Below are 11,557 nucleotides of genomic sequence, written 5' to 3'. Positions count from 1 at the left end.
GGGGGGGGGAGGGAGAGAAACGCAAAATGCTCCTTGCTGAGATTCCTAAATATGCTTGATATGGGCCCCAAGCTGGTTCCTAGTTTGGACCTTGGACTGTTATATCCATGAGTCGGGAGCTCATGGATATATGAAGAAGCATTTGGAGGCTTATTCAACAAACCATGTTACTGGCTTATTCAACCAACCTTGTTTAATTAACCCATGGCCTTGTGAAATGTGAGATCCCGCTCGCTTGGGTAGCCCTTGAGATTGAGTGCACCCATCTTCCTCGGTCAACTCTCTTCTCCAAGGGTCTAGGTCAACTTGCCGTGGCCAACTCATCATGGCCAACTTGTGGTGGGACAAGTCATTGCTGGACAAAATTTACACTAATAGCAAAGAAATGGTGGAATAGAATCATTATAAAAAGGATGCAAAAGGAGGGACATAATGAAATGGGATCGACAAAAATTAAAATAGTTTTTAATTTGTTTTAAATAATTAAATAGAATTGTTAAATTGTTCCGCAGTGAGTTGTCCCATGGCAAGTTGGCCATGGTGAATTAGCTGTGGCAAATTGTCCCATTCCCCTTCTCCAAAAACACAGAGGAAAGGACACTGAATTGCACAGCGAGAATGCTTTTCAATACACCACATAAATAAGGAGTAAAGATCTTCCTGTTAACCCCCAGTCTACAAAATTGCACCCTAGTCTTTTGGATAGTCTAGATCAGGGGTCTTCAAACCTGGCCCTTTTATGACTTATGGACTTTAACTCCCAGAATTCCTCAGCCAGCGTGCCTGGGCTGAGGAATTCTGGGAGTTGAAGTCCACAAGCCATAAAAGAGCCAAGTTTGAAGACCCCTGGTCTAGATTATGGCCTCACTCACTGAGCGATTTCTGTTTTTGCTCCACCAAGTAGCACCCAATGCCAAAAGTTGATCTGAGAAGCTACATCGTCAAAGAACTTTTTAGTTTCCTTTCTGTCAGGCTGATTATCACTGAACTTTCTTTGGCTTGTCTCTGTTGTTAAATATGTTTAGACTGGTACTTGGGAAAGGGTTTCATAACTTTCCAAAGCTTGGTGCCCTCCAGGCATGTGGAAATTGCAGCTTGGAGAAATTCAGGTCTTCGTGGACACGAATGTACTGTAAATAAATTATTGATGAGGGCTGGAAATGTGCAAATGTATCTATATATTCATAAGCTTTGTTTCGGTTCTTAAAATATTCAAGGGACATAGTTTACAAAGGCCACAGAAGTAACTTTAGTCAGATTGCTTTTTTTTTTTTTACCCCCACCTCTGGCATTTCATGTTCTTTCTTCTTCATAGCAACTTTTGAAATAAAGCAATTAAGCTCCGTTATTTGCTAGCGATTTCCTTTCTCAGCTAGACACATGGAAGAAAAGGGCACCCCCCCGGTACCCCTCGTGTGGCATTTATTTTTGCTAACTTGACATTGCAACTGCCAAGGTTCTGTCTAGCATTCAAATCCCTTTGGAGACCTGCCTAGCATATGTTTTTCTTAGCAGTGGGTCGCCTGAGTGCTGGCATTCAGTCAAACTGAAATTGGTCAAGGTTTTGAATGCTTGTTAATGAGGAAAGCATACAAAATTAATGCTCATTAGAGTGCTCATTAATATGTATGGGATTCATGCTTTTGACTTAATTAAGAGAAGCATCACTTCAGATTGATTCAATATTGCCAAACAAGTGTGTGTGTCTCTCTTTGTGTATGTGTTTGTGTGTTTGCATGTGTGCATGTGTGCATGACTGCATGCACAAAAGGTGGAAGATGACAAGGAAGATGGAGAAGAGAGGAATTTCACTCCACAGGATGCATTTTCTAGAAAAAAATATATTTATTCGCATCCATCTTCCCATGGGGCTACTCTAAGCAGCTATGAGAAATAGCTCTTAGTAGAATTTATCGATTTAAGAAAATTTATAGGGCCGCCCAATTCACTCTCAGTGACTCCGAGCACCTTACAAAGATTAAAAACCCAATACAAATACAATAAAAAGCAATACCACCACCCCCAGCAACAACAATCAAATGAGCTATTTCAGGGGCTCCATCCTAACCTGCCCCCCCCAGTCTTGTTGGCAAAGTTACATCTTCAGGGTCTTGTGAAAGAGTATTAAAGTGGGGGGGGCAATCTTATCTCCATGGGGAGGATGTTTCATAGGGAGGGAGCCACCACAGAGAAGGCCCTTATTCTTGGTCCCACTAGATGGACCCCTTTAGGAGTGGGGACCCGTAACATTCCTGCCTCCCCACTCTGATGGGTCAAGTACGTGAGACTGGGAAGAGATGGTCCTTCAAATAACTTGATCCCAAGCCACATAATTGGACCCAGAAGGAAATCAGCAACCAATGCAGCTCCCACAGGAGAGATGATTAATTATCTTGGAATTAACTTCTAGGGGCCGTTGAGGAACATGGTAGGAAGGCCAGGTTAGGCAACATGGGGCTTACAGACACTAACCCCCCCCACAGGGATCTCTTGGCATTTTCTGCCTTTTTTAAATGAATGGATGAATGAATCTGCTTATGTTTAGACCAGGGGTCTTCAAACTTGGCCCTTTTATGACTTGTGGACTTCAACTCCCAGAATTCCTCAGCCAGGCACGCTGGCTGAGGAATTCTGGGAGTTGAAGTCCACAGATCATAAAAGGGCCACGTTTGAAGACCCCTGGTTTAGACCAATCTTCTTTCTAAAGGAACTCAAAGCAGTGTACAGTAAGCGCAACACAGGAGAAGTTCATCTGTTCTAAAATTGGACAATAAAAACACAAGAATTAAAACAGCACAATTAAAAATAGCAAGCCAAAAGGCAGTCAGGTGGAGTAATTGTTATCCTGATGAAACTGGGTGAATCGGAATATTTTCTGAATTTGCTTGGGGGGGTGTCACTGAAAAGGACCTACACTTGGCCACTCAGCCTTCCCTGCTTATCTTTAAATTTTTGAATTGGCTGACATTAGAGAGATTATCAAGGCTTAGATTCCTTATCTTTTGGGTCCACTTAGACCCAAACTAATAAAACAAAAATGATGGATGAGTTCAGCCCTTTACATCGCTTGGAAGTTTACCTGTTTGGGAAAAAAACAACCAAAGTAAGCCAGGGATGGGATGACATTCTGGGATAGTAGGAAGAATTTATTCACCTTACTTCCACTCACTAAAATAATTTATTTTCTCTCAAATGGAATAAGAGTAAGAAAAAAAATAAGTTGGAGGGGGCTAGAATATACGTGCTATTTTAGAGCACTGGATCTGTCCAAGGTACTGAAAAACACTTTTTAAAGCCTTTTGGTTGTGAGATCCTTATTCAAATGTCTGGAGTGGGAGCCTGGTTAAAGAATGCTAAATTAATACTATTTGGAACATATAATTACCATATTCCAGTCCATATTGGTTCCTTCCCCCTACTGAAAAAAAAAATCTCCATGTTGTGCTCTCAGCCATGTTGAAAAAGGGAGCTGCTTAATTTTAATAGTCTCTTGTTTCTTTTCTCTTCTAGCCAAAGTGTATGCCTCAGTTTCTTCTTAAATGAAAATAGCAAATGATATGAGTGAGAAAAATCCTTTTCTGTTTTTTTATGAATAAAAATGAACAGAATAATGCATATATATGTCTCGAATAGAATAATGGCACAAGCTTTGATATTCATGGAGCTGTCTATGGCTTTGTGCAGTATTCACTCCTGTTGACTCGCTGACGATAAAAACAGTATTTTTTGACGATCTGTCTTGAAGTAATTTTCATGATAATGGGATGACTACACCATTTTCTTTGCCCTTCTCTTTCGTCCCTCTATCTCCCCCCCCATCTCTTTACTGATCCATGTACCTACTGGCTGTCTCTACTGCTATATATAGCACTCATTTCCCCATTAATCTAGATCCCATTAGTAGCTGTTCATTAAGATATAAAAACAAATTAGACAGCAATTTGAATATAAGAGATATTGGCAGAACATTCCAACTTATTAATAGAAATGACAAGCCTCAACTGAAGCTCTAACCAGTGTTATTTATTCTTTTTAAAAATCCAATTATTTTTTCCCCTCTCGTTTAATGTGGCTTCTTTTCTAGAGTTTAGATCCTCACCTCCCATGGCACCTCCTTCCAAACTTGCCTTTGTTCTCTGATAATGTCTCTTAGTTGCCATCGAAGTACACTCTTTAATGTAACTGTATTAATAATAATCTAAACAATGTGGTCACAAAGTGCAGTGTCACATGGCTGCACACTTTGTGGTGGCAATCTCAGGGTTTCTGGTTGCCCCTGTAACCCAGAGACCACATGACCTTTTCAGAGAGGATGTTATGTGACAGGAGTCCGAGGCAAGCAGGTTGGTGGGTGAGTGGGTGCTACTGAGTGCAGGTGGTCTGGCAGAGCCTGCAGATGGGGCAATGTGGGTAAATGGGTGGACAGGTGGGAGAGGCCTATCACAATTTGCCAGGCCAACTCGCCATGGTCAACTTGCTGCAGGACAACTTAATGTAAGGACCCACCTCAATCTACATCTTAAGAAAACAGAACTCTTGGAAAACGTCTCTTCCAACAGGAATTTTTATTAAGAGAAATTGACTGTAGGCATGCTAGACAGGATCTGAGGGATCCCCCCCCCACCATTCAATGTTTTAAAGTGTTCCCAAGCGATTCAAACCGGCAGATTTCTAGGTGTTAACTCCAGGAAAGATATCGTCAGTCCAGCTCCGTCAGCATGATTACTCATCCTCTCTTTACCCAGATCCCAGGCATTGCATTTCCCCCCACTTTTCCCTCGCTGTTGGCAAAGAGGAGAAGTTCAGAAGGAGGCAGATGGCCACATTGTTATGGTTAGTACACCCGAAGTGAATCAACAAAAGGTTACTTTGTAGTGAATAGAGGAAGTGAAAGTCATAAAGGTCCCATGCTTATCCCCCTCCCCCTTAGTAGTATGACAGAATCCAGGAGAGAGTAAGAACTGGTTTTTATTTCAGAGCAGGTAGATAGAAATGAAATATAATTGGATTCTGACAAACTTGCTGTGCAACAAGAGTTACACTAATGTTAAAGAAATGATGGAAGAGAATCATTAAAGAAAAGAGGGACAGAAGGAAATGCGAATGACAAAAATTAAAATATTTTTTACTTAAATCTCAGGAGAGATATTTCTAAGCAGATGCATGCTTTGTTCAGCATAACTTCACACCCCTTAACCATACACGACCTATAATCTACTTGACCCTGCTAGTTCTGGCACTAGAATAATTTGCTGGGAATCATAGCTTGATAAAGCAAGACTGAAGATTTATTTTTTGGGGCATCATATAAGGGGTCCTTTCTTCCTTGATAACCAGATTTTCCAATCTTCTACTTGGGGCCCCTAAATTCATTCCTAGAAGCCTTAAACCATGGTTTCCCTCTAACCATTGAAAAAAAAATTAACTAACTTTACAAATGGGGAAGCATGGAAAGTTCTCCTTCACGTTGCCCCTTTCATTTTTGCACTGCAATATCTCAATTTTGTGAGTAATTTAATTTTTATGTGACTTCGGAGGGAAAAAAAAAAAGAAAAGATCATATTCAACTCAATTACCAACTCATTTTGCTTAAGGCATTTTTAATACTATCCAATACCCATTAAGGAAATCAACTCATCACTTTACTGTGCAAAATTAGCCAAAGACTATTATTATTTCCTGAGTAATTAAATTATAACTGATTGTTTATTCAGCCCATTTTGGATCGTTTCCATTCCATTTATCTGTTACTTTCCTAACTTCCGAGCAATGTATAATCCTCCTTGCAAATAAATTGATTCTCCCTAAATGAGATGCTATCATATCTGCTCACTCATACAAATGTCATTAGTAAGCTAAGCTGAAGTCCCACTTCTTCCCATTGATGAAAGCGTTTCGATCTTCTGCTTTAGAACCCAAAGAAGAGTTTCTGTGGTAGAGTTAGTACCATGTGGAGCTTGACTATGCATGCCCACCTAGGTGGCAGTGAAGTTGGTAAGAACAAGGCAAAACTGTCGCCTCCCTTCAGTGGCTCCCTTCTAGAACTAGGATATGCTCAAAAGTCACAAGAAAGCCCAAGAAAGCAGAAGAAGACCATTGAGACAATTGTCATTTGGAGTCTTGGGGAGCTGAACCATATTGCTGTGCTGGTTCTGAGTTTTTGCTTGATAAAAAAAATACAGGACACCAGAAGTTCCCTTCAAGCTTTACGTTTTTATTCAGCTGAACAAAGACGGGCTTCTCTAAAAGAGAGAAAAAGCCTCAAATATCAGAAAAGCCGTATTTTTATACCTTCTTTGATTACATAAGCCAGTGATGGTGAACCTTTTAGAGACCGAGTGCCCAAACTGCAACCCAAAACCCACTTATGCATCGTCGGGTGCTGGGTGGGCGTGGCCCATTGGCTGGGTGTGGCCCATTGGGTGGGCGTGGCCCATTGGGTGGGTGTGGCTGCGGTGGTAACGGCAGACTGGGTGGGACTAAAAAGTTCAATCAATCAATTCCAACTTTGCAAGATCTTTTTTTTTTTCCCGCGAGAAGTTGAAATTGACTGATTGATTGAACCTTTTTTTTGTACACGGTGGCAGAGGCCTAAAGCAAAAAGGTTTTATAAAACCCAGCTGAAGGCCTAGGACTGGGGCGACGGCGCGCATGCCCACAGAGAGGGCTCTGAGTGCCGCCTCTGGCACCCGTGCCATAGGTTCACCACCACTGACATAAGCAATTTACTTAGCAAAGCTGACACACATAAGATAAAGACTTCGCCCTTTAAGACTGGCACACTGTAGATAAGAAGGGAGAAAGCAGAAGTAACTAAAAATGTTCCCTTTTGGGTGTTCCCCAAGACACCATATGTTCCCGGGTGGGTTAGGATATTGGGCGTTTCCTTTGCTGTCCTTTTATGACCTGGCATTCATGGTTCTGCAAGTGGCCAGAGATAGCGAGGCCATCTGCATGTATTCACAATGGATACTGTCCCTTAAGTCCGGGTCAACAATATGACAATAACCTTGATTTCTGAGGTTCCAATGTGGTGTCTAATGAATACGATATAAAGGAGGGTCTTGTTTTCTTGCAAATAAAGGATTAACATGCTAGTTTCCTTATTTGGAATAAGGACACGAAGGCAGTTCACATACAAGGTAGAGTTGCTATCAAGTTGAAAAGTTCGTGTTCAGTATTGATTTTTTTTTTAAGCCAGGGACTTTTCTCCTTGACAAGAATCAGCAGGGATATTTGAAAAGAACAACAGGGAAGCAAAAAAAAAGACCACTCTGGTTATGATAGCTCATCCCTTTAAAACCTTATAGCGCCCCAAATAGAAGAATCATTTCCTCCGTTGTCAATATCTTTTCATCATGGATTTATCCACAGAATGATGAAAAGCAGGCTTTTGAGATCTCGATCTCTGTTTTCTTAATGCCACACTAGCTTTGTGTGTATGTAACAAAATTTGTCCTTTGGGTTTTTTTTTTTTTAAAAATAAAGATATTCTATTGCCTCTTCCCCTCCCTTTCCTCCTCTTTCATTCCATGCTCCGTGAAACCAATTTCAAATTGCAGTTGGGAGTCTGTTCTTGTCATTCTTATATTGACCTCTGTGTGGGGTTTTGATTTGTTTGGTTTTGGGACAGGGATGATGGTCTTTAAAAAATAATGATTCCCTTATTTGAAAAAAAAAAAATCTCTCTACTTCAGAGTCTTCATTTGCTGGAGCTGTCAAAATATCTCCTGAGCTTCCATTTCTATTAGTCAATTTGGACACGATGCTTGGTCAGTTGGAAAGATCTTGAAACTTTGAAGAACCGTTTGGTCTCCCATCTGTACTTGCAGATGTGTTGTGGCTTTTCGGTGGTACGAAAGAGAAAAATTGGATTTTGTGTGACCTCTGGGAAATCCCAGGGGAAAAATTACCTGCGATGAAGCAAACAGACAGTTTGATGTCGGGCACTGATGGACACTGATAGTGCTGTAAGGAGAAAGAAACATGCAGGTTAATTAATTAGAAAATCTTTCTCGCACACATTCAGTGCACAGAAGGATCGCTTTGGAGAAATCGTGTTGCCAAGTTGCTAACAAGCATTTGTTTTTGTTTATCTTGGCACTAAAGTATCATCCCGGAATTAGGCTTTCTGGATGGATCTGACAGTGAGGTCACTTGAAGGCAGAATCAGCTGTAGAGAGCCATCAGGGAGATCAGGCAGCGTTTGAACTCTCTGAAAGGGAACAGCCAGTTGAAAAAATACTTGCCCATTTTTGGTTTTTTTTAAAAAAGAATAGAATGAAGCTCATCCTGTTGAATAACTGGAAGCCATCCAAATGTTTTAATAATCTGACATCCTGGTAAATGGGATTGTTATTGGAATTGTTGTTGTTTTAAAGATGGGCCGTTGGCTTTCCTTGCAATATTGAACCTGTTGCAATGATTTTGCAATTATCCACTGCAGATAGTCCTCTGAGTTTTGGGAATTTTCATTTGGTTTTCCTTTCCTACACATTACAATACTTCAGGTGGATGCTGGCTTTTATCCCTTGCCATGTCCAAGAATATAGCAGTACTAAAAAGAATTAGCAAAATGAAGGAGACTTTTTTTTGCTGCTGCTGCAAATTAACCTTTGGCTGTCATCCCTGGAGGAGGGCTGTTTGTTTTCACAATTGAGGAGATTGTTTTGCAGCAAAACAAAGAAACAAAGGCAGCAGGAGGGGGTGGAGGGGGGGAGATCATGTTAAAAAGAACCTAAGGCAATTTCTTGTCTACGGAGATTCTCAATCATCCAGATCATGGTTGTCCCAAAAGTGCTTTTCAAAGGGCAACTAGACTTCCTTAGTTTTTTTTTCATCCAAGAAGCTTTTTAGTTCTTCAGAACTGAAGGCAATTTCTTGTTTTTTTAATTACATCAACCAGAGATCTCCATTTCATGTTCTAGAGCAGTGATGGTGAACCTTTTAGAGACCGAGTGCCCAAACTGCAACCCAAAACCCACTTATGTATCACAAAGTGCCAGGGCTGCATCAGCATTGTGGTGCCCTCGGGGGGGGGAGGGGGTGTGTGGCCCATTGGGTGGGTGTGGCTGTAGTGGTCACGGCAGACTGGGTGAGCATGGCCAGGGCCAGTTCCTTACCATCCCCGGGGCATCCCGGGGGGGGCAACACTGCTTGCTCGCTCACTTCCTGCCCTGTTGCTTCCAAATGCCACATGCTCACTACTCTGGCGAACTCTGCTGGGGCAACAGCGTGTGTGCCCACAGAGAGGGCTCTGAGTGCCACCTCTGGCATATGTGCCATAGGTTTGCCACCACTGTTCTAGAGACTTGACGGGCTGCTGTGTAGATAAAAATTGCTAGACAGAATCTCCAACTCCTTTCAAGGAGTCACTTTTGCATTAAAATAAACAGATACTTTGGATTCACACTACACGCCCACATCAAAATCAGAACCAGAGAAGAACTTCTGGAGCATTTGCCTTATGGCTTACCAGCAAATCTTTGGCTTACATGAGTGGATATTAACACAACACTCTCCTTAAACTAAGTGTAACCTGCTCCTGCAAATTGATTAATCAATGCTTCTTGCAAGATTGATCTGTCCTAGTATAGGTTTCCAAGTATTCGGCTCCAGAGAAAACCCTATAAAATGATTTTTACAATATTTCCCCTGGAGGGAATATTGGCTCCATTTGCAAAAACCCTATCAAAGCTACTGTACATCACAAGGCGCACGGTCAAAATTAGCAGCCTTTGCTTGTAGAAGTGGCCTAGTCTAGTGGAACTAGCTTAGCCTGAATCCAAACCACAATGTTTGATACATTGCTTTTTTTCTCAGCTTTTGCTCCTACTCAATTCTAACAAGCCATGCTGATACTTATTTGGCAGGGATTATTCTTTTCAGATGTTAAATTAATTGTGTTGTTTTATGTTGGTGTAAAAGTTTATGTTTACATTGGTGTAAGAGTGTCTTGATTGCACCATCTCTCCATTGTTGAGGTCTGTTCTTCAACATTGGTGTTATAGAGTCTGACTTGTTTCATTCTGTCTTCTTTGTGATCGCTGGTCTAAATTTAGATTGTTAAATTCTAAGAGTCGTGGATATCAGGATTCATAATTATGGAATCCAGATCTTGAGTAAAATATTTTCCTTCAGCACAGAGACCTCTGCTAACCCTTTGCTTATTGAAGATGCTTGCATTTTACTAGTGAATTCAATTTCTAAATTATGTTATTGAGCTACACCTCTTGAAATTATGGATGAATACTGGCTAATTATCACAGAAGTATGTTTTGGCAGCTGACTGTTTTCAAAGACTGTGCCTCCAAAGCTTCACACTTTAAATTTATCTTTATTAAGCCTTGTCCAAATGATAAATACACACTGTCTACTTGGGATCTGTCACTGGGAAAATAAATCACTTTAGGATTGATTTACTAACAGCTTTTTTTGCTCAGTGTGTCCTCCTGCCTCAGAGGTCACGATGAAGTCCTTCACAACCAAACACACCCAAGTAGACTTGAAATATATGGGAAAGAGCCCACACAATCAGCAACTGAGAACTGGAATAGGATCTGGCAAATCTACTCCGCATTAGGAGTTGCGCAAGAATCAGCCAGATGTATTTGTTGTACCATTTTCATTTTTGTGACTTGGGAACCACTTCAACTCCAAATGCCGGTTGTTTCAAAATAGCACAAATTAACTAACCTAATGACTTCTAAGACTCATCATCTCTTTGTTTAGAAGAGCTATCATAGACTAGTTCTGTACATCTTTCTTTCCTTGGCAAGCTTTGGTCTCAGATAATTTCAAATAAATTGTATTCTCAGTGCTTCTGAGAGGTAATTTTTTTTTGGGGGGGTGACTGAGAGATCTGTGGTTTTTACCATGGTGGAATCAGATCCATATTGCATTCATCATGGAAATGAGAAGGTAATAACAACAACAACAACAACAACAACAATAATAATAAAGTTGGAAGGGACCTTGGAGGTCTTCTAGTCCAACCCCCTGCTCAGTCAGGAAACCCTATACCATTTCAGAAAAATGGCTGTCCAGTCTCTTCTTAAAAACATCCAGTGTTGGAGCATTCACCGCTTCTGGAGGCAGGTTGTTCCACTGGTTAATTGTTCTCACTGTCAGGAAGTTTCTCCTTAGTTCTAGGTTGCTTCTCTCCTTGATCAGTTTCCATCCGTTGCTTCTTGTCCTGCCTTCAGACGCTTTGGAAAATAGCTTGACTCCCTCTTCTTTGTGGCAGCCCCTGAGATACTGGAAGACTGCTATCATGTCACCCTCGTCCTTCTCTTCATTAAACTAGACATACCCAATTCCAGCAACCGTTCCTTATATGTTTTAGCCTCCAGTCCCCTGATCATCTTTGTTGCTCTTCTCTGTACTCTTTCTAGAGTCTCAGCATCTTTTTTACATCGTGGTGACCAAAACTGGATGCAGTATTCCAAGTGTGGCCTTACCAAGGCATTGTAAAGTGGTATTAATACTTCACGTGATCTTGATTCTATCCCTCTGTTAATGCAGCCCAGCACTGTGTTGGCTTTTTTGGCAGCTGCAG

Source organism: Protobothrops mucrosquamatus, unplaced genomic scaffold (assembly GCF_001527695.2).
Source record: "Protobothrops mucrosquamatus isolate PMUCROS unplaced genomic scaffold, P.Mucros_1.0 scaffold_25, whole genome shotgun sequence".
NCBI classification, from domain to species: Eukaryota; Metazoa; Chordata; class Lepidosauria; order Squamata; family Viperidae; genus Protobothrops; species Protobothrops mucrosquamatus.
Note: the sequence above shows the minus strand (reverse complement) of the source record.